At 41.2% G+C, this 24389-nt stretch overlaps 1 long non-coding RNA gene across 1 annotated transcript; it reads left to right on the top strand.

Annotated features, from left to right (window-relative positions):
- The first annotated feature begins 624 nt into the window (after positions 1–624).
- LOC131903493 (uncharacterized) lies at positions 625–24113 on the top strand. The gene is made up of 4 exons (XR_009377525.1): positions 625–974; positions 2355–2626; positions 9838–10759; positions 24014–24113. It is a non-coding gene; the product is annotated as an uncharacterized LOC131903493 (long non-coding RNA).
- The last annotated feature ends 276 nt before the right edge of the window (positions 24114–24389 follow it).

Consider the following 24389-nt stretch of genomic DNA (forward strand, 5'->3'; position numbering starts at 1 on the left):
TGATTGGTTGATAAATAAAACTCTGATTGGCCAGTAGCCAGGCAGAAAGTACAGGTGAGTAAGCAGAAGAGGAGAATTCTGGGAAGAGGAAGGACAGAGTCAGGAGACGCCAGCCAGACACAGAGGAAGCAAGATGACAAGGCAGAACTGAGAAAAAGTACCAAGTCACGTGGCTAAACATAGATAAGAATTATGGGGTAATTTAAGTGTAAGAGCTAGTCAGTAATAAGCCTGAGCAAATGGCAGAGCAGTTATAATTAATATAAGCCTCTGTGTCCTTACTTGGGGAATGCAAGTGGGAGAGATTTGTCCTGACCACCAGCCAGCCAGGACACAGGAAAACTTCTGACTACAGACCAGGCAAAAAGACACACGTAGCCGGGCGGTGGTGGCGCACACCTTTAATCCCAGCACTCAGGAGGCAGAGCCAGGCAGATCTCTGTGAGTTCGAGGCCAGCCTGGGCTACCAAGTGAGTTCCAGGAAAGGGGCAAGCTACGCAGAGAAACCCTGTCTCGAAAAACAAACAAACAAACAAACAAACAAACAAAAAAGACACACGTGTCATAAAGGCAGACAGGTGACTGGAGCAGGTCACAGAAAGGTGACTATTGGGGGGAGTGGGAGGAGAATCTGCCAAAACACATTGCACAGAACTGTGCTGCTCAGTTTCTGTCAGTTTGACCCAAATCTGGATACTCCTCGGAAGAGAGAGCTTCAGCTGAGGAACTGCCTCCATCTGATGGCTTGTGGGCATGTCTGTGGAATATTTTATTGACTGCTAATTAATGTAGAAGGGCCCACCTCATTGTGGGCAGTGCCATCCCTGGGTAGGTAGGCCTAGGCTATATAGGAAAGGTAGCTGAGCAAAGCCAGAAGTAAGCTGGTAACCAGCTTTCCTCCATGCTCTCTACTTCAGTTCCTACCTCCTGGTTCCTGTCTCATCCTCCTTCTTTAATGGACTGTAACCTGTAAGGTGAAATGAACCATTTCCTTCCCAAGTTGTTCTGGGTAGTGCTTTATCCCTGCATCAGGAAACAAACAAGAACAAACATCTTCCTTGTATACTGATTCTTTAAGTACATACAAACAACGAAAATGGACTGGACTCAGCAGGTTGTATTTATATATTTGTGCACACACACATACATTTAACACTAATAATCAGAGAAGAAAAGACTGTCAATCTGAGAGTGGAAGGACATGGACAGAGTTGGAAGGATGGAACTTAGGAGAGGCTTGAAAAAGAAAAGGGGAAGGGGAGTGATAATTATATTTTAATTAAAATGTGTAAAAGTTAATGAATAAAGGGAAAAATAAAACAGACCTGGATAAAGATTAAAAAAAAGAGAGCATTTATTATTATTATTATTATTATTATTATTATTATTATTATTATTATTATTTTCGGGACAGGGTTTCTCAGCATAGCTTTGCGCCTTTCCTGGAACTCACTCTGTAGCCCAGGCTGGCCTTGAACTCACAGAGATCCACCTGCCTCTGCCTCCCGAGTGCTGGGATTAAAGGTGTGTACGACCACTGCCCAGCAAAAGAGAGCATTTATGAGGAATATCCTAGCCAAAGATAAACAGAAAGCAAAACAGAAGAGCAAACCCATCACATTCAGTCAGAAAAATGCCACCCATAGACCCAGTGCCCACCTTCCTTTTCTTCTTACTGTTATCAGTAATTTATGTTTTTACAGAAATCAGAAATCCCTATATGAACCACAGACTTACTTTATACATTAATCTGATGGAGGCAGTTCCTCGGCTGGCACCCCAAAACTGTGCATGATAAAGGTGGTATGTGGTACATACCTATCTCATTGGGCTACACAGGACTGTGTTCGTGGGAGAATTAAGGAAGAAGTTAACTCAGCAGAGACCTTGGAAGCAGGGTGGAGTGTTAGTAGCTTTGCTGAACCTCATGGAAAGATGCTATCTTTGCAGTGAAGGATGGGCCCTGGTAGATATGAAGGATTTAGAAGCATGTAAATCAGGTTCAGAAAATGCTAAAGCAATCAAGAGAGTGTTAGTGAAGGACAAAGAAGCCAAAGGAGTTTGTCTGGGTCACTCCAAGATAAACGCAGCAAGATTTGTGCTGCACTGGTGTTCTTGGAGAGAAGGTGATAGAAAGCCAAATGCTGTGCTAGCCAGCTTCTGGAAGGCTTTGAAGCCTGGGCAACAGTTCCCATAAGTCATAAGTGATAAAATGGTGCAGGTGTAAGTAATTAAGCTTGTTTTAGGGGTGTCAGTTATTGCTCCCCTGAGAATGCTGTGAACATGTACATTCTGCAAGAATGAACACCGGGGTAGAGATTGCTTGTCCTAACCAGTGCCCTTTTAACCAGCAGATGAGACCGATAGAAAAGCAAAGTGCTGGCGGAGAGCCTGCTGCAACAAGGATGTCGGCTCCAGAAGCAGCAGACAAGGCAGGCTGGAGTTGACCTTACTCCCTCTTGAGCCTGAGGTGGGCCAAGCAGTACAAACCAGCCCTACTGTGACCATCGATGATGGGATGATACACAGTAGTTCTACAACAGCATCGTGCCAGGATGAGATGACTGGATGGCCCATGAAGAATGACTGTGGATTGTGTAAAGCTTGATGGGGTAGTATCCTCCATGTATGACACTGTACTCAACACTACTTTTGACCAAACAATTGATACAAGTGATAAGATCTTTTTTTTAGTGCTACACTGGACCTTGATAACATTTCTTTTTTAGTATCTCCTTGGCTATCAAAAACCAATTTGTACTTGCTTAGAGTAAAGAGCAGTGACTCTTCCAAATCTTTCCCACCCTCTCTAAAAAGCTTTGTTTTATGTGATGCTACCCCGTGAGTTTTTATTTTTTTTTTTAACAGATTTGTAAAAGTATCTGGAAAAATAGTAAAATCAGTAGCTAAGGAACTTGAATGAATGTACTTGTGTGAGTCGAAAGGGTCCTCACAGGAGCCATAAGATTGTTGGATAAAATTTCCAGAACCAGGTTTAGGCTACTTCCATGTGGGTTGTTGGACAAGGAGGAACCTAAGGTTCCTCAAAGCACAGAATCTATTGCTACTACTGTTAGTTGCATGCCAGAACTACACTGTAAGTCCTTTTTGCTAAAGGTACTACACAGTTTGGCTAGACAACAGGGAGAAATCAGCTAAGGTGTGATCTAAAAGCATATGCTCTGATGGGTAGCTTCAAAGTGCCTGAAGGTGCATTCCTGGGGGATAATTGGTACTAACAGTCCTTCTTTACTAACTAACCAATCCATGGACTCTGCATACTATAGTGCCAACATACCAGGTAACATTTGTGAACTGGTACAATAGTAGGATGAATGTTATGGGTGCAACCAATTGCTTTCCACCATGTCAAGTACTTTAAGTGGGGGCAAACATGGCTGAGGAGGCCATAGGTCCCAGTGAGGAAGCAACTGCTATTGTTTTGTCCAGTGATTGTGATGTACCCATCAAAATGCCTTCTAGACATTTCTGTTTATGCCCATAGATTATGCTGTTGTCAGCCTTGGTTGATCATGGAGGGAATTTATTTTCTGTGCAATGGGGAGTGTACTATACAAATTCGTAGCTGCTCAAGCTCCCATTTGCTGTGGCATAATGGCCCAATACTCAGTCACAAATGGAGGAAAGAAGTGGAAGAAAGGCAGAGCTGGAGGGAAGGGTTGAGTGCTGGGTAGTTATTTCCTCTGAAGTGAAATATTCTCCAAGGAGGAGGAGGTTCATAAGACTCAGAATAATTCACGAAACTTCAAACCCCAGGAAGCTCACGAAACTTACAAGGTTCAGAAGCTACAAACTCACAATATCCACAAGGCCACTCTCCAAGATGATAAAAACAGTAAAGAGTTGTTGAGTAGAGTAGACCCTTAGCCAGGTGAACTGCTTGAAAGTTGTGCTGGGGGATTCAGATATGCCCCCTTTTTGAGTCATCACCTGTGTGAGAGTGGACTTTTCTGTTATGAGGCTATCATTGGATCACTCATGTTTCTGTAACAGCCACTCAGCTACCCTCCAGAAAGCAATCCCAGTAAACTCACCAGTTCACTAGGCTAGGCTTGGGTGCAATTATTTTTTGTTTGCTTGTCATCAATGCCATACCTGGGGCAAATAGATATTTGTTCATGTATTCCTAAGGACACACACACACACACACACACACACACACACACACACACACTGTTGTATACTAAAGTATCCTTAAGCAATGGGATTGTGACAATCTAGTAGTATGTTTTTCTCTTCTAAATTTTTTGCAGTCTTTAAATTTCTTCCTCCCTTCCTTCCTTCCTTTCTTTCTTTCCTAACTTCCTTTCTTCCTTCCTTCCTTCCTTCCTTCCTTCCTTTCTTCCTGTTTTGGGGGACTGAATTCAGGGCCTCTCTTGGGTGTTCCACACATCTTTACCACTGAGTTATAGTCCCAGCCATATATTCTTTAAGTTCTCTACAATGAACACCTGCTCATTGTAGAATACATTGTTCTGTTTTTAACAACAAAAACCCAAACTAAACAAATAAATCTGGCTATGTTATGATTCTTCTGTCTTTCTTATGCCTGTTATCTAATCTATATGTAAATCTTGTCAGTTTCTCCTTCAAAATACACTGCCTCCCACTACATCCTCTGCCTATACACTAGTAGAAGCAGGGCTCACTCTTTTATGCCTGATGAGCATCCTCTGGCCCGGGCTCTTGGTGATGTGGCCTTTCCCTTTCTCACTGGTTTTGTCTCCCACCACTTGCTTCCCCACTCCCACACCTTGCAAATATTCCTCTTTCACACAGTTGTGTGGTTTCTGTGCCAGGGCATTAGCGTTTGCTGTTTATGCCTGAACTGTTCACTTTCCTAGATGTCTACTTTCTTATCCATCCTTATTATTTTTCTTCTTGGTAGTTGAGTAAGCAACAGACAACGTTTGTCTGTTCCTGCTTATTTTCTGTCTTTCTTATGCTTATGTTCCTTCCTCTCTGACACTCAGAATGGACACTTGGCTAGCACATACCAAGCGATTTGTAGGTATGTATGGAATGAACATGTCTGTCTCCTGTGCAACGCATGATTTCTACAGTCTGGCTGAGCAGGGTCCCGGGGGAGAGGGAGGGAGGGGTCAGGCGCTATCTCCTCATGGTACCACCGGCCTCTCCTTTGCACCCAGTCGATCCTTGCCTGTTCTATGGCTATGTTTCTGTTCCCTCAGAAATTACAATCAGAAAATATTTGTGGGGTTAGCTGAATTTAATGATGGTTTTCTGGAGAAAGTGTAGAGGAAAAGAAAATACCTTTGGGGCAAGCAGTGGTCCCAGCACACTTGAGACTCCATCTCTTTGCCTCCAGGGAAGCTCGTGTTCCTAGGTTCTCTCTTCGCTTTTCTCCCTCCTGTGGCCCTGTCTGCTGCTTTTCTCTTTTCTTTTTGGAGAAAGTTAAAAAATTTATTCTCTTGCTTCAGAGAGAATCTTCCCTCTCTTTCAAACAGTGATCCCAGCCAACACCTGGATCTGGGATGAGGGGGAACACCAAGAGTCGCAAACACTCTCGTGATACCATTCCCCCCCCACCAAGAATCCTGGGGCCTGTTGCTCCTATTATCTACATACCATTATCTCTGCTATTCTGTATTCATTATTAGAGGAGAAAATCAAGGTCAAAGAAATTATTCTGTCAAGTACCCAAGCGCAAAAGAAAGTCAGACCAGATTCAGGTCTGTTTTCCATGAAAATTAATTCTCACGGTACAAGGGAATGTCTGTTTCTCTTTCCACCAAGTTTAATAGTTTTCATTTTCTTTCTTTCTTTCTAAAATTTATCTTATTTATTTGTTTACTTATTTATTTTGGTGTGTGTGTGTATGTGTATGTGTGTATGTGTATATGTGTGTATGTGTGTATGTGTGTGTGTGTATGTGTGTGTGTATGTGTGTGTGTATGTGTGTATGTGTGTGTATGTGTATGTGTGTGTGTGTATGTGTGTGTGTGTATGTGTATGTGTGTACACTCTATGTATTCAGGTACCCATGAAGGCCAGAAAAGGTATCAGGTCCCCTGTAGCTAGAGTTGCATATGACTGTGAGCTACTAGTGTGGGTGCTGAGGACTGAACTCAGGTTGTCTGAAAGAGCCATAAGCACTCTTAACCACTGAGGCATCTCTATAGCATGCTCCTTTTCCTGTTCCGACTCTTCTAGGGAATGTGGTATCTTTTTTATTAAAAAGTAGATTATGATATATGTATGTTTGCTTTAATATAATTTCCAGTTACTTAATTCTTCCCCCTCATAAATGTAGACATGGAAGCAGTTTGAGCATGTCCCCATTTCCTGCCTTCTCCAGCTCTGGTCCTTTCATAAGTAGTTGAGCTATGAGTTCTAGGATACACATTTTCACACTTGACAATTTACAGTTGATGGTGTGTAGCTGGCACTACACGTGTTGAGCTTGCTGTTTTGGGCGAATTTTTAAAGTGTTTGGAAAAATGTGACATTGAAAGAAAAAGATCTTGTGCACAAAGGTGTGACTGGGGAGGAACAGACAGCAGGGCAGAGACTTGGCGCTGATGAAGCTGATGTTCACTGCTGGAAAAAACAACCACCGTTGTTATAGGTTACTTTTCTGTTGCTGTGACAAAGTGTCACAACCGAAAGCAACTCACAGAAAGAAGGGTTTATTTATGGAGAGAAAGAGAGAGAGAGAGAGAGAGAGAGAGAGAGAGAGAGAGAGAGAGAGAGAGAGAGAACGTAACGGGGGAGTGGGGAGCATGGCAGCAATTGGCCGGAATGGGAAGCAGGCAGATCAATCTCAACCATACATAGGAAACAAGGAGGCCAAACAGGAAGTGAGGTCATGCTATAAACCTCAAAGGATGGCCCCCTCAGTGAGGTGCTGCTTTCAGCAAGGCCCCCTTAAAGGTTCCATAATCTCCTCAAACAGTACACTAGGGGTGTGTGTGTGTGTAAAATCAAGTGTTTAAGTACATGAGCCCATAGGGGCCATTTCTCATTCCAATCAAAACATCCGGGCCCTAACCTCCTAGGCTCATTACCATATCATAATACAAAAAAATACATTTAACCAAACATTAAAAATCCCCACAGTTAAAAATTATAAATTAATTTATTTTTATTTTGTTTTGCCTGATGTGTGTCTGTGCACAATGTGCGTGCAGTGTCCACAGAGGCCATATGAGGGCATCAGACACCCTGGGACAGGAGCTAAAAGCTGCTGTGAGCCACCATGTTGGTGGTGTTGGCAATGAAACCTGAGTCCTCTGGAAGAGAATTGGAAGCTCTCCACTGCTGAGCCATGTCTCAAACCCCCCAAAATCCCATAGTCCTTAGCAGTCTCAACACTGATCAGAAGCCTCTTTGGATCACATTTTGCAGCAGCTTTTGTTTCTTAGGAGCAGAAAACCCTTTAGACTCTCTTTCATAAATAGGAGGCTTAGTGGGTGGTGTCCTGCCCTAAGAGTGGGAAGCTTTTCTGTAATGGAGCTAATTTCCTGAATAATTCCAGTCTCCCCTTTAGCAAGGGCTTCAGCTCAGCATGAGGCCTCCTGGCACTCTTTTCCTTCCCAAACTGTATTATCATTTATTTATTTATTTATCGCCCACTTGTTGCTTCAGTACAGAACTGTATAAGAGTAACCATTAAGAACCACACCATGGACTTAATGTTGGCTGGCTTGAAATTCCCTCCAGGAAAGAAATTAGTTTATTACTTTTAAATCTAGCCTCAGGCAAATTCTTAGGACGCGAGTAGAAAGCAGCCAGGTTCTTTGCCAAAATCTCACAAGAATGTCCCCTAGTCCAGTTGTTAAGGAAGTCCTGGCTGCTGTCTGGAGCCTCGTGATGTGGACTTTCATTGTCTGCTTTTCTCACAGCGCTGCTGTCTTCCAGACTCCTGCTAGAACAGCTCAGCTTAAAGCAAAGGAGCAGCCAACTGCTTCATGAAATTCAGGAAGGCCCTGCCGGTAGCTGAGGCTCAGTGATGTCTCTTCCACCACTTCAAGATACAGTGGTCTATCACATGCCAGTTGTTGCAAAAGAAGGAGCTATTGCTGAATCCCTTGAAACAAATGGAGTTAAAAAAAAAATAAAAAAAAAATAACTCAAGGTCAAAATATGGCAGTTGTACAATATAAAGATAATTTAATTGAAACAATTTTTTTCTTTCTGTGTGTCTTGCAATTGATGGAATCTTAGATTTAAGAAACCATTATTGCTAATGTTATTGGTCAATAAAATGAATATACTCTCTTCATATAATATCTTACTTGATTCTCTAACAAACATGTATGGCACTTGCTTGCTTATTTTTGTCTTGTCATCTTCTGATACTTTTCATGACTATAATGCCCACATGGCAACTGACAAATAATGACAAAATGTACAAGACACATAATAGGGCTGGGAAATCGGCTCAATCAGTAAACGACTTGCTGCACAATCATGAGGACCTGGGTTGGAATTCCCAGAACCCATGTAAAAATGCTGGTGGCTGCATGCATCTGTCACCCTGTATCAGGATGGGTGGATATAAGCAGATTCCTGGAGCTAGCTGGGAAGGCAGTCTTGCCACTTGGTTAACACTGGGTTTTGTGAGAGACCCTGTCTCAAGAGATAAGGTAAAGAGTGACCAAGGGAGACACCTGATGTCAACCTTCAGCCTTTATGTGCATACACACACACACTCACATGTGCACAGACACACTCCACCTCCACATGCATACTTACAATATAATATGTTAACCATGGTTATGCAATACATAACCATATGTAAATTATAATGATATTAATCATCTACGTGCAGCTGAAAAACCTGAAGCTCAGAGACTTAAGTGATTTGAACAAGTACACAGACTGTCAGTAACAGAGTTGAATCTTGCCTTCGAAAAAATGTGAGGACTCCATCGATCTACGAAAGTCTTGACATATCATATTTAATATATGATCTCTCTGGACCCTAAGAGAAGAAGCATACTTAGGCATTTTACCAGACTCATACTGCATCTCTCTGGCCCAGTGTAGAAAACAGTCATTTAGTTCGATACTTTGGGTTGTAAGAAAGCACATTACAGGCTCCAGCAGGTAAGCAGATACAAGCCAGGTTTCAGAGGAACTCTTAGGTCCAGGTTCCTGCTATGTCTTAATCATGCTGTCCTTAGTACGAGCTTCATTCTCAAAGGACAGCAAGCCAGCCACAGCTATCACATGCCAGGAATCCAAAGGGAGTCCCAGAAGTCCTACTGCAAAAGCTTCTGTGTTTCTTGTTAGTTTCAGGCTGCAAGCGCATTCTTGAGTAGGTAACAAAGAAGGAAAACTGAGTTCCCATTCTAGGCAAATGCAACCTTTTCACATTGCAACATGATGTCGGTTGTCACCTACAAAGTTTGTTCCTGAGAACCATTTGCAAAAAGGACTCTCTCTTTCTCTCTCTCTCTCTCTCTCTCTCTCTCTCTCTCTCTCTCACATACACACACACACACACACACACACACACACAATCTCAGAGTGTTGTAAGTACATTTATGATTTTGTGTTCAGCTACATTCATAGTGGGCTGCAGAGGAGACACACTTGCAAATGAAGTGATATATATATATATATATATATATATATATATATATATATATATATATATATATAAAATTTGGGTTTAGATCATCTCCTGAGTTACAATCAACCTCTGTAAGCCAAGAAAATAAATTATTCAGAGGTTCTGTCTACATTTAAAACACTTGCCTCAAGGTGTGCTATTGGGAATGTACTTATTTTTTAATTGGTATCTACACAATTGTTCACTGTGCTATTTTCTTCTAACCCTTATACCAGATACATCTTGTACCATTCCTGCAACTAAACAGAACTTCTGAAGTTGCACTGTGGCTCCACCTCCAATTAACTTTGCAACAATGCTTCAATTAGTGCGAGATGTCCAAAACTCCAATCACTGAACTCTCCACAATCCCAGTAGAAACAGTAGAAGAAAACAAAAATTTAGGTGTATTCAACAAGAGATAAAACCAAGAAGACCTTGGCTGGTTGATAGCTGGATGACGGGATTGTATGTAGCAGCTGCACTGTTTGAGCTGAAGTGAGATCCTGAGTGGGTTACAGGAAAGACCTTGTGTTCTTTCAGAAGCCATTTAGCACAAAGCAGAGAGGAATGGAGTTGGACTATGACAAGATAATAGATTTCTCTGTCAGGAAAAAAAAAGCATATAGAGTCATTATTTCAAGGAACAAAGAATGCAAAGAAGACCTTTGTTCTGGAAAGCATTTGTAAGAATTGCATTAATCGTTAAGCAAAAGACATGTGTAAGACTATCTGGAATATTGGCCCTGACTCCAACACTAAAGAAGTTAAAGTAACTTCGATACTATGTGATATGTATATGACCTGCTACTCCCACAGTTTCCAATACCTGCTAGAAATTGGTGGTTTGGAAAACAGCAAATTTGTATTTTACAATAAATAAAGTACTTAACAAGAAGAGTACTTAGAAAGTGCTATAAGCATGAACTTCACAGAAATGTCTTTGTTTTGAAAAAACAGACCTTGAAGAACAGCCCGATAGAAAGAGGGCAAAGAAGGTAGCAGACAGTTCCCAGGAGACAACATACAGACACCTGCGACTATATCCAGCCCTGGTGATGCACAAATACAAAATAAAAGAAGCGACTGTTACTTCCAAGACACACTGCTGTAACAGGAAGGCAGCAGCCCCTGGAACAGCGGCTGGAAGTATGACTGGTCAGTTTTGTGCAACAGGTTGTTAATGTGCCACTTGAGAACTCCTGGTAGGCCCTGCATCTTATTCCCTTTGCGACAGTGGAGAATCTGTGTCCCTTCAGGGTGGGTCACCAAAGAGAAGTGGTTCAGTGTGAGGAAACATCTGGAGGTCAGGGCTCCTGCTTCATGGTTTGCAGGTCTTTCCATTGAATGGTGACAGGTTAGAGTGGCTAGCTTGTAACACAAGTTGATCCTATGTAAGTAGTTGATTTGATCTCTGCAGGAAGTAGAATTCCATCATCTACTTAAACAGCACTGATCTTTAGGGGGGATTGAAGGAGCAAATCTTAGGAGAGAAAGCAGATAAGAGAAAAGTTGGAGGTGAGGGTGTGGTGCTATTTCATAATCTACTCCTTATGTGAGCCCCACCATCAGGGTCCACATAGCATTTAATTTCGCAAAGATAACTGTTAAAAAATGCAGTAACTATTATACAAGGGTTGAATGATGTCAGATTAAACAAGGGCCGAATGATGTCAGATATCTTCGTGTAATTCTAAAATTTCATTTCTTCTATTCGGCTTAAAATAGCTATTATACTCAGCAGAACAGACCGACGTAAGTTGTGCCTTAATGTTCAAATGCACGTGATTCAGGAAGACTGCTTCCAGTTCTCTCTGATCATTTTTCTTTGATTTGATAACCTTTCTTGATGCAATTCTTCTTATATTTCTCCCTTTGGGTGCTGTCTTTCTAAATAGCCGTGTTATAATCGCCGCCAGAGCTCACTGATTGTGCATGACAGAAAGGACCTTAAAGAAGATTATGCACAGCTCTGATCTAGCCCAGGGCTCACAAATCAAAGTTTCCCCCGGTAGACAAGACACAGTGAAGTTGAAAGTAACTACACTTTATATGGAAATTAACTGCTTCTAGAATGCACAATAGCCAAGCATATATCAAACCAAAGACAATAAACATATGAAATATGTTCCACGTTTAGGTTATTCCCCTCCTCTTTCTTCATATATATGTGTATACACACACATATATACATTTCTTCATATATACACACATACATTTCTTTATATATATATATATATATATATATACATATATATATACATTTCTCAGTGTGTTCTATATCAAAAACTTAAGTTTTTTTTTTTAAAGCATTATCTTGTGTTTGGTTGGTATAGTTAAAAGAACTCAGAAAATTTCCTTTTTAAAATATTTCATTGAGACATTAAAAACAATTAGGGCCCAAAGCACTGATTTGAATACATTTTGTTCTGAATGCCTCTCACTGAAATAATCCTTTTCTTAATTTGTTTTCATTTATTTTAAGGTTTTTGAGACATGGTCTCACTCTGGGGCCCAGGTTGGTCTTCATTTCATTCCTGCCTCAGCCTCTCAAGTGCTGGGATTACAGGCCTGAGCCACCACGTCCCAGTCCTTTTCCATCCCTGTGGCTGTCATGTGTCTTTAGACAGGCTTGAAAGATTGCTGTCATCCACTCTGCAATTATATATGGCCATGGCTTTGCTCATTTGCACAGGGCATTGCTAACTCTTCTCTAAGCAGCCGAACTCCTGATCTGTACCTTATTTAATCCTTTCCTTAGACGGGTCTCCCAGATTGTGGCCAAGCTCATGGGCATCTTTATTTTGGTTTTGAAGGCATCAACAGAAAATGACTCAAAATACTTGAGGGATTAGCGACTTCAATATGCATGGACTTCAAGGAGGGGAGATGGAGGGTGAGTTTATATTTGAGGACCAGAGCCAGAGCTGGCAAGTTTACCTATGTCCATCTTAATGTCTCGACATGACTTTGACTTTAGCATACCTCTGTCTAATTCATTAGATGGGAAATGTTTGCCTTTTTTTCATTGCTTGAGAAAGAATATGAATCTTTAATTTTATATGATTTTCCTCCTTGTCCTTGACTGCATATTCAGACACATTATCATTTGCTTCTCTCTCTCTCTCTCTCTCTCTCTCTCTCTCTCTCTCTCTCTCTCTCTCTCTCACACACACACACACACACACACACACACACACACACACATCCAATTCTCACTCTTTCCCATTTCCACCCAAAGCATAGACCTTAATGGGTGTGACCTGAGTCCTCAGAAGGTTATTGGTCTGAAAGATATAACCGGACTGCTTTGTGTGGTTCTCTATTTAGGCTCTGGATTAATTATGCTGTAACTCTCTTTCTTTTTCTGCTTTAAACTCCACATCTTTCTGCTCACACTTAGTTCTGCCTGCTGCAAGCCTCCTTCACGTTCACTTAGTGAATTCTCATAGTGGGAGGTATCAGGGCTGCCTCCAACTTTTTGTTTTTAAAACAACGCTCCAGTAAACGACCTCACAGAAGTTCAATTTATTGGCCAGTGGCTTTCACCTCCTGTTTCACACGTACAGAAATGGGTCTGTTGTGTATACACATTGCTAGTTTTCTAAATACCACAAATTCCCAAAGTGGCTTACCAATGTATGTTTCTGACTATAGTGACTAGGTGCTTCCTTTTCTCTACATCTCTATCAATACTAGATACTTTGCCAAAGTAGACTCTCAATGTAGATCATGGTTTTTAAGTCTTTTTGCGCAAGCCAAGTTATATTAGGTGCTTCTGTCTGCTCCAGTCCTATGTAGTAGTAATGGGTAGTGTCACCTGGAATATAATGTCTTTCCATTTTGCTTTCAGTAGGGGCAATGGGTTGGGGTGGTTTCTTTTCAATACTGTTTGTGGATAGAGTTAAGACCAACACTTTTAACGTTCCCTTTAAATATTCTCTCCTCTTCTCCACTCCCTTCTTCTTCATGATTGATTGATTGATGATTGTCCTGTTTTATTGTCTTTTGTTTTGCTAAAGTGATGATATAAACCTGTTGTGCTGGACCATGTTGGAAGGTTAGATTCATAGACTAAAAGCTCCAGCTTTAGTCCATGTCAAGCACATTAGTGTACTCACTTTCAGATCCCTAACTTCTCTGTCTACCTGGGATTTCCCCATTAGGCAAGATGTTTTAAATTTGTCTGCCTCCCTTGATTGCTTCTGGTACAGGGGTTCCTCTTGCATCATCCAGCTTACTCCTCCTGAAATCTTCTAGTTGACTAAAGCCTTGACCTGTAGAAGTCATTCTGTGCTAGGCCAACTGGCATGCCCTCATAGGTGCTCCCATCTCTCCATCGTGAAATTTTCTACCCTTTCCTGTACTTGGTCAGGGTTTTGTCACCTCTTATATGGCTGTATCTCATTTAAAACAAAATCATACCATTTGGCATTTTATTCCCAAAGCCCATGAGAGCACCTCAAATTAGTGAACACTTGGCAAACGGTTTCCAAATGAAAGATTTAATGAGCTCTTTACAGAGTAACAAACAAGGGTCCAGAGAGATAGATATCACTTTCCAGAATGTCATACTACAGGCAATGGTGGAGGTGGAGCAAACCCACGTGTCTTGTTCCTTACTGCTTCCCTGAACCCTGGGGAGAATCTTTTCTGGTTATCCTAATCGGTCCCTTTCTTCAGTATAAAAAATGGGGAAATTGCGAAGGTCATCTTCCTAATGCGGGGAAACATTGTACCATACAGGGCTATGTATGTGGGTTCTAAAGCTTTCCTTCCCACATCCGCTCCCTAAAATGCTGATTATATGGAGTAGGACTATGAATACTTCGGAATATAAATTACATGACGAAAGCCATTATGGATCCCCAGTCTAGGAACAGATGTTTCCTAAATCAAAGATTGTATGTACTGATTTTCTAAAGCCAACAGAAATGACTATCTTTTCCTTTTACTCTTTTTCCTTCCATTTCTTGAGTATCAGAGATATAACAGTGAAGTCATCATTTCTATCAAGAACCTTTGCCAAAGCCTCTACAATACTGAACACGTTGTTATGAAAGTATGTCCTTCTCGGTTTCAACAGGCCTTGAAGTATTTTGCAAAAAATCCTCCACCTACTTCATTTTTCTCCTTGACCTTGGGAGAGCATCACAGAGTTCCTAACTACTGCTGAAGAGGAGAGAAACTGTTCCTTTACTTTTCTATCCACTCCCAGAGTAGTTCTGCTGTAGCTGATGATCATACGGCCATCAGCTCTAGGCATTTTCCTTGACACTTTGGAACTAGGACAGACACATTTCAGGGTGTGCGTGGATGTGTACCAGGCATCAGCAGCCAAATCCAGGGACTGTTCTGTCATTTGCTGTTGGTGCCTTCTCAGTTTACATAGATCTCTGTAAGGACCATAGCTCCCACAGGCCCAAGAATGGAGTTCAGCATATTGGTAGGGATAATTATTATCTATGGAAATTGAGGATGCTCATATGCATAGAGAAGCTATCTACCTGACTGTGCAAATCTGGCAATACAAGGGGAGACTTCTGATCTTCAGCTAGTATCATGTCACTGGGAACACAACTTCCCACCAGTCAAGGGTGACACACAGGCTGGGAGCATTCATGTTTGCACCCATCAGAGATCATAATGTTTGTTTGCATAGAAAGAAGACTAGGAAATTATTTATGATATAATGCATGTGTATCTGTTTAAAACAAAGCAATTATCTTTCTAGCAATGGTTTGGAAGCAATGGTGGGAAGGGCCGAAAGCTTAGAAGGCAGGAAGTAGGGGTAGTAGTGGGATGTACAGCCCACGGTTTTGTTTCTAGCTAGTTTCTTGTCAACTTGACACAAGTTAGAATCATTTTGGAAGAGGGACTCTTAGTTGAGAAAATACCCCAACTAGATTGGCCTGTAGACAAGACTGTGGGCATTTTCTTTGTTGATGGTTGATGTGGGAGGGCCCAGCAGCCCACTGTGGGAGGTGCAACCCCTGGGCAGGTTGTCCTAGGTCCTATAAGAAAGGCTGAGCAAGCCATTGGAAGCAAGTCAGAAGCAGCCCTTCTCCATAGTCTCTGCATTAGCTCCTGCCTCCAGGTTCCTGCCCCGCCCTTCTTCAATGATGGACTGTAGAATGGAATGATAAGCTTGAAATTAACCCTTTTGGTTGTGGTGTTTTATCACAGAAATAGAAAACCTAACTAATACTGAAATTGGTACCGGAAGTGGTGTATTGTGATCTGATCATGCTTTGGGGAAGCTGGTGGAAGGACTTGATAATTTTGGTCTGGAGAAGCCATTGAGTGTTCAGGGCATCATGAGTTGTTGTGGGAACTTAGAAGATAACGGAGGCCTGGCTTGTGAAGTTTCAGAGGGAAGTTTGAAAGTCCTTTGAGGACTCTATTGGGGATGTTGATATTTTGAAGAGCCTGGCAGTAGTGGCACGTGTCTTTAATCCCAGCACTTGGGGAGGCAGAGCCAGGCAGATCTCTTCAAGTGCAAGGCCAGCCTGGCCTACAGAGTTCCAAGACATCTAGGGTTACACCAGAAACCTTGTCTCAAAAAACAAACAAACGAAAAACCAAAATAACAACCAAAACCAAACAAATTAACAAATAACAACAACAAAACAAACCACTAAAGCAAAACATCTGTTTTACTAGAACAATTGATGCTGGACAGCTGGGGCTGAAAAATCAGCTCTGATTAGTAAGACACCAGCATCATTGAGGCAAATTCTCCTTTTGGGAAATATTTCCTAGGGTCAGCATCCAGAAGCTGTGGGCCAGACAGGGCCAAGGCTGTGCCTTGTGCTAGCAGGTGAACTTGGTAATGTGCAAGTCTCACTGGTGGTATTTGTTTTAAAGGTATGAAGGGGTCATGGAGAGCAGCTGAGGAGGCCATTAGTGAAGGTGCACTGTGGAAACCCCAGTATGGAAGGGGTCATGGAGAGAGGAAGCTTGGCACCATGTGGTGGGGTTAGAGTCCCTAAAGAGAGCCCGAGAGAGACTATTGGTGAAGGTACAGCCTAGTTGCAGTGGAGACCCCAGCATTTTGGAGATGCCAGGATCACGGGACAATCACCAAGGACAGCAGTAGGTGTGGAATGGAGCTGGCCTAAGCCTGCAAGCTATGTGTGCCGTGAATAGCAGAGGCAGAAAAGTGAGACTTTTCAAGCCTTTTCGAGCCCAGAAGACAAGGAGTGAATCCCAGACATTGGGTTATTGACATAATTGGAGTCTGGTTTATCCTGGTTCAGATTGTGACTGTGCCCTGGTTCATCCTTACTGGAGTAATAAAGTATTTAACTTATTTTTTGTTTTATAGGAATCCACAGTAAGAGACTTTGGAATTGTACAGATACTTTGGATAATTTCAGAGAAAATTGGTTATTTTATTTTTATGTTTTTAATTAAAATAGAATTACATCACATCCCCTTTCCTTCCCTCCCACTAGCCCCTCCCAGCTACCCTCCCTCAAACCCTTCCCATGCCCCTCACTCTCAAGTTGATAGCCTCTTTCTCTTTGATTTTGTCACACACACATACATGTGTATGTACACATGTGCGCGCGCGCGTGCACACACACACACACACACACACACGAATGAATGCACACACCTACCAAGTCCATTTTTGCTGTTGTGTGTATATGGTTTCAAGACTGACCACCCTTCACTGGACAGCTAATAAGAGGGCTCATCCCCAGAGGAAGTTAATTATCCTCCCAGAAGTTCGTAGTTGCCTGTGGTCCTTTATGTAGGACTGGGGTCTTGAAATTCTCCGCTTCCATGTTAACATGTCCGTTAGTATTGCTTTTGTTCTGACCTTGTCCATGCAGCCATTTCTAGGAGAGACTGTTTCACAGCAGGTGTCTTGGTATTCTGGTGCTTACAATCTTTCCATCCCTCTTCTTCAAAATTTTAGATGTTTTAGAAAGGCTTTGGACTTTGAAACAGATTTTGGGTATTTTTAAAGAGCCTGAACTTCTAAAATATTGAAAATCTGAAGACTGTGGTACTTTTAAAGTTCTACTATGTTTATGTTGTGATATTAATATGAAAATTTAGGGATGAACAAAATGTAAACAAAAAAAAGAGGTCATTTTCCTGGCTGGTTTATGTCAGTTTGATACACGCTTGAGTCATTTTGGAAGAGGGGCTCTCAATTGAGAAAACTCTCCCACCAGACTGGCCTGTGGGAGACTTGATATGGGAGGGCCCAGCTCCGTGTGGGCGGTGCCATCCCTGGGCTGGTGGTCCTGGGGGCTGGAAGATGGCAGACTAAGCAAGACATGGGGACCAAGCCAGGAAGCAGTCTCCTCCATGGCCTCTGCATCGGCTCCAGGTTCCTGCCTTGAGTTCCTACACTGACTTGCTTTGATAATGGACAGTGGTGTGGAACAGTATGCTTAAAATAAACTCTTTTCTCCTCAAGTTGCTTTTGGTCGTGATGTTTTCTCACAGCAATAGAAAACTAAACTAAGACACTAACTCTTGGTAAGCCAGGACAAAACAAGCCATCTGAAAGTGACTATATTAGAAGCAAGGCACTTCCAGCAGCGAGGTACTGTGTTACTTCATTGTCAACCACAAGCATGACTGTCTTAAGACAGAAAGACACAGTGTAGAATCATAACCTTAGACACATTAATATAGCATGTTATTTAAATAGTTACACGGTGTATAGATAGTATGTCTATGAACTAATGTATGTGAGTTAACTAGATGGTTAGAACTATAGAAATCACATATTTAAAAAATCTTTACTCTTAACCCACATGTAGGATAATTTGAGAAATGGTAAGTTTCATTTGTGGAAGAGTACTATTTGCAAAATTCTAGGCTTATTTAGGGAAGAAATTAGCTCTATTTAAACAAAATATTAAGAGCTATTCAAAACTAACAAAATGTTTTCTAAATTTTATAAAAAGCTTCTTTGTTTATGGAAATATGTGATAACCATTTACTAAGCATAATCAACATAATTGTTAATTTATTTTAAGAAATTTCCTTTCTGTCATTTAGAATCTGTGTCTTATGAAAGGAGGAAATTATGGGGAAAAGTAATTCTTATCTAACCAGGTGTTTGTTTCTTCTGTTTGTCAATAAATCTAATATTTGACCTTCATTTTGGTCTGAATATAGCCAGTTTGCATGAAAGTAAACGGATACATGCATGCATTTATATGTTTACACATGAAGTAGATAGATAGATGATAGAGAGATATAGATATAACCAGAAACTTTAAGACAAATTTAAAGAGAATTATTTATTTCAAATTTCATTTGTTTCTTTAATTCTTGGATCTAGATCACATAAAAGTAAAAAAACGCTATCTTGGGTTTTTTTTAATGAGGTTGGCATCATGAAATGGCTGTTCTAAATTGAAACACATTTGAAAAGAGGAAGTTCATTTTCCTTTTCTTGGCTGAGGAAAGAGAGGCAGATCTCTGATATCTCAATCACGATTACTCCTCAGATGAAACAGGTTTCTAAAGGACATCTCGTGCAGAGGCCCATGTATTGTGACCAACACGCCACTGAAATCAGCAGCTCCTCTTAGCTCTCCTTTTCAGTCCTTAAAGCTTGCCCAAGAAGGTAGAACCCCAGGGTTCTCTGGGTGACGTCTCCCAGAAGAAGAGAAAGTCGGTCGGAGCCTTTGCAGAGAGGAGCTGTGCTGGTTCCCCACGTCAGCCCTGTACACTGGAGGGCTGCTGGGTTCTGGTGTCTTCTCAGGACTGTCGCCTTCAGCAGGTAGGGCACGACAGCCTTGGTTCCTCACATCTCCTTACAGGGGCTGAGAAGGCCGCCTTGCAGCCTCCGGTTTTACCATGAACCATTTGGAACCTTTGAGTCTGAAGTCTGCCAGAATGTTCTACTTTTCATTTCTCCTCCTCCTTGGATGATGACTGTGGGCCCCAGGTGCCAAGCTGTGGAACATAATTGTCTAGTGATGGTGACATCTGGTTCGTTGGCAAGCATCTTCCAGAGTTTTTTCCCAGTGAATAAATGATAGCTTCGAGCTGGGTGATAATAGAGCTTCGTCTCCTAACATGTTTTGCCAGGTTTATTTCAAATTCATAAGCTTATGCTAAGCATAAACCATGAACCAATGACTACCACTCTGCAGGTTATCCTTCAGGAAATTTTGTTGCCATAATTAGCCGGAAATTAATTGTACCACTAATTGGAAAAAAAAAAAAAAAAAAAAAAACCAAACTTGCCCCCTCTTTTTCCAAGGATGCAAAAGTAAGAACAGTTTTTTTTTAAAAAAAAACTCTTTAAAAGTTAAAAAAATAATATCAACACCTACAACAGTTGAGTGTAAATTCAAAGTAGGAAGAGGTTCATTTGTGAAACTTTCCCCAGAGAGAAAATTTACCACAGAAGTGTAAATTTACATCTATCTCTTCTTTACTTGAATATTTTGCGTTTCCTATTTAGAACATATCGGCAACATTTCTATTAATCATTGCCCACGTCTTGACCTAAAACTACCAAAATGTGAAGAAAATGATTGCTTATTAAAAGAAGAATTAAGTCAAGTTATTTTTTAAAAAAATGCAAGGACTCCTTTAGGGGAGAGGAAGTTCAAAGTGATAATTATCCTGGTTGCCGAGGTTGACATAGTCTGCCACAGTCCATGTATTGTTATGGAAGTAAAACTCTGTATTACAAAGTTCAATATTGACTGAATTGGCTGAAATGGTATGCTCGTTGTTTATTCTTTATTAAAGAATGGATAAATTATATAAAATTCCATCATATTATGATGATACATTATTTGCTAGCAAATAATTTTAAGAAGTTAAATCCAGAGAGTTAAAAATATGTGATGTCACCAAGCTTGCTACTAATTCATGTATATACATACATTTATCTAAACCTTAGCAAATATGTACTGCACTTGAGAGGTCAATAATTATCATTACTGTTCTAGAGCTTTTAGGTTAAACTATACAAGATCAAGAATCAGTTTTAACATTAAAACCAAGCCCAGACCTAAACTGATGTATGGTTGTAAGTAGAAAGTGCTCCTGGAGAGCTAAGAGGATTTTTCACGGGGAGTAGTCTAGTGTGAAAGGAAAGATCAGATGGCAAATTTCAAGGGAAGAAATAACAGTGCAGCAGACAGCCTTGATCATGAGGCTGCGAGGAAGAATGTAACTGTACAATGCTACAAGAAAAAAATGACCAACCTGGCAACTCTCTGGAAACAATGAAAAGAGAGAAATTTAAGGATATTGAAAGAGGAACCTTTTGTAAATACATATATTTTAAAAGATGAAGCAACAACACTTTTGAACAGAGATGGTGAGTGAAGACGCTGGGGTAGCATGGCCCAGCTTCTCAGAACTGGAGTGACCTGGAGTCCTTGGCCCTGGTGTGCTTGGTTCTCCTCTACATGTCACTTCACTTCTGGAGACTGCTGTGCAGAAGCCCAGCAGACTTCCTTTTGGTAGATTTTTCTCTTGCATCCCTGTTGGCTATGGGTGTCTAGTATCTCCTGGGTATGGCTGTCTCCTTTGTTTGGTCTCTGTGGCTTCTCCTCCTACTTCTCAATTGTCCCTTCTCTTGGCTCTTCTTTTGCTCAGGGAGCACTACTTCTTCTCTTCTCTTCTCTTCTCTTCTCTTCTCTTCTCTTCTCTTCTCTTCTCTTCTCTTCTCTTCTCTTCTCTTCTCTTCTCTTCTTTCTTTTCCCTCCCCTCCCCTCCCCTCCCCTTCCCTTCCCTTCCCTTCCCTTCCTTCCCTCCCTTTCCTTCTCTTCTCTTCTGTCTTCTTTTCTCTTGTCTCGTCTTGTCTTCTCCCCTCCCCTCCCCTCCCCTTCCCTTTCCTCTCCTCCCCTGCCCTCCCCTTCTCTCCTCTCTCCTCCTCTCCTGTTCTCTCCATCTTCTTTCATTTAGCTACCTCACATAATCTTGAAATTGCAGATGCCTTAATGAAGACAGGCCCACACTCCATTCTTACACAGACCTGCTAGAATGCCTCACCAGGTGTCTCACCGGTACTCAGGATTAGCAGCTTGACAAATAATTATCTCCCCATCACACCCTGTTCTCATCTCACATTCCTTAACTTTTCCCTTAGTCTTACACTGTCTCCCCTGTCACAGTCACCAGGCTCAAAATGATTGATTGTGTTGGATTTCTCCAAAATTGTCAAATCAATTCTCCCTTTGCACTGGCTATCATAGTCCCCACTCTGTCAAAGATTTTGTGATAACATTATTCATGTTCTCCCTGACTCCAGCATCTCCCATAGAATGAATGATACAGGTCCTGAGTGATTAAATAATGTGCTTACTTATGAAAGTAACATCAACTTCCACTAAACTATCAGCTGGTTATCTGGTGCCTGTTTTTTATATATATGTATGTGTATGTATACATACAAATATTTATATCTCAAAATATTAAAAAGGATGATGTAGCAATGTGTTTCAAATGGTGGTGGTAAAAATGAGGTTAGGAAGGATGAAGTGACAGAATAAAAAGTCTTTAAAATTTTTAAGGGATTTCCAAATTATGCATAAAATTCCACAATCTAACTCAAAACTTTCTATGCTAAAGTGAATTAATTAAAAGATTTTTAAAGGAAGTATTTTTCAAAGAAAGACTCTGAATCTGAAACCTACTAATTTCATAGATACAAAGACTGAGAATTAGCATTGGCTTGTAGAAAATAAATGTAGCAAGAACCAATTGTAAAAGAAAGATATAAAAACATTAATGCTGGCATTTGTTAAATAATGAGATATAATGATATGATACTCTAATTGCTTATACATTCTACTTCCTTAAACATTTTCAAGAGTTCCTTTGTTTATTAATGAAACAAACATTAGATTCAGGACCCGTCAAACAGTGCTAATAGCGACTTTGTTCTCCTGACTACTTACACTAACTGGCCTGTGTTGTTTCCTCTTGTTTTCGCCCTGGGATGCACGTCTGCCAGGCTCTCTGTGTAGCAGCTAGTAGCAAATGCTTCTATTTTCTTTGCTTCTTGGTAACCAGAGAAGGTTATGGACAGTGCTCAAAGAGAAGTAAATGGCTTTAAGATTCTGTTTTAAAACCCTAAATTGGTGGTTCAAATGTGTTTTTGAATAGTTCATTATTGAGATTATACTTGTGCTTTCAGGAAAATGCCCAAGCTCTACATCAAAGGCAAGCTGCTGACTACACAAGTGTAAGCCGAGTGTTGATCACAAGGAAAGGGGAAGGCTTCCAAGCTGGCTAAGCAAGCAGCCCGTTAGCAGCTTCCTGCGTAGAAAAAATGATTAAGGACTTGCCTTTCGTCAAACATGTCCTAAGTCTCAGAAGCCTCTTGCGGTAGAAAGGGTTCTATGGAGAAAGCGTGCATGGCTTTGTCATCAGGCAGTGGCAGACATCCAGTTCTGCTTCCTTCTTGGGTACATGGTATTTACCAAAGCAAACTTCTGAACCCCAGTTTCCCCATTTAAAAATAGAAATAATAACAGGTTCCCAGCTCTCACAGTTATGAAAATTCCAGGTTATGACAAAGAGCACACTGACTAAAATGCCATAAATTACCTACGTATTCACTAATCACATTTAGAAAGGAGTTCATAGAATCGAAAGTTAGAATTTTTATTTTTAAGATTTATTATTATTATTATTTTTTGTGTGTGTGTGTGTAAATGTGTATCACTTACATATAAGCCTGTGGAAGCCAGAAGACGGTGTTGGATCTCCTAGGTTCTGGGAATCAAACCCAGGCCCCTTGCAAAGACAGCAAGTACACTTAACTGCTGAACGATCTTGCTAGGCCAGAAGTTAGCACCTGCAGGCAAATGTATGGCTGAAAACAATCCTGAGAGATAATATATCAAGAACAAGAAAGTTCACAATTGTATTGAGCGCTTGTTTAATTTCACCCTAAATGGGAATCATTTTAAAAGTGAATTTCAATTTACACATGTGCTTTGAATTCCACTTGTAAACTAGTCTTGAAACATGGGGCATATTTCCTACAGAAACAAGACATTTGGGCTGAAGGGATGGCTCAGATTTAAGAGTGTGTTCTGTTCTTGTTGAGGACCCACGTTGGATTCCCAGCAACCACATGGTATGGCTCACAACTGCCTTTAACTCCAACTCCAGGAGATCCAGTCAGCCCTCTTCCGACTCTGCAGGCACCAGCACATATACGCCCACAAACACACACACAAACATGAGTTTAAAAAAATAAAAATAATAACCAGTGCTATCAACAGTGGCTCTTTCCCAATTTAACTGCAGAGAGTGTGCAAAGGTAACTAAGGTGTTAAGCTTTGGAGTTGCTGTGGGACAGAGGACCAGGTGTCGTTTGGGCCTATGATGCTGTTCTCTGCATCCTTAAAGGGAGAAAGGGAGGCTCAGATAACAGCTGCATTCTCTCCCTGTATCCAGTGCATGATCAGAAGGAGCTGCTGCTGCTTGGAATCTCTGCCAACCACCTACCTCTCCCCCAGCCTGTGGCAGCACAAAGCCCAGAGCTCCTCCATTCGACCTACCCAGTCAGCTGTCTGTACCCAGCAGTTCTTCATCTGTACTCTCAAGTATAGGAAATTTGTGTCTACTCTGAATGTGAGCTGACTTTTCTTTGCTATTATTCTCCAAACAATACAAGCAACCACTGCCGTTGCATTAAGTGGTCTGAGGAATCTCATAATGACTTACTGCCCAAGGGAGGCTGTGTGACATAAGTGTAAACACAACACTGCTCCACACAGGGAGCTTTGGTCTCTGCACTTTGGTGTTCTGGGACAGTTGTTTGGAACATTGC

The sequence above is a fragment of the Peromyscus eremicus genome, chromosome 2 (genome assembly GCF_949786415.1).
Source record: "Peromyscus eremicus chromosome 2, PerEre_H2_v1, whole genome shotgun sequence".
NCBI classification, from domain to species: domain Eukaryota; kingdom Metazoa; phylum Chordata; class Mammalia; order Rodentia; family Cricetidae; genus Peromyscus; species Peromyscus eremicus.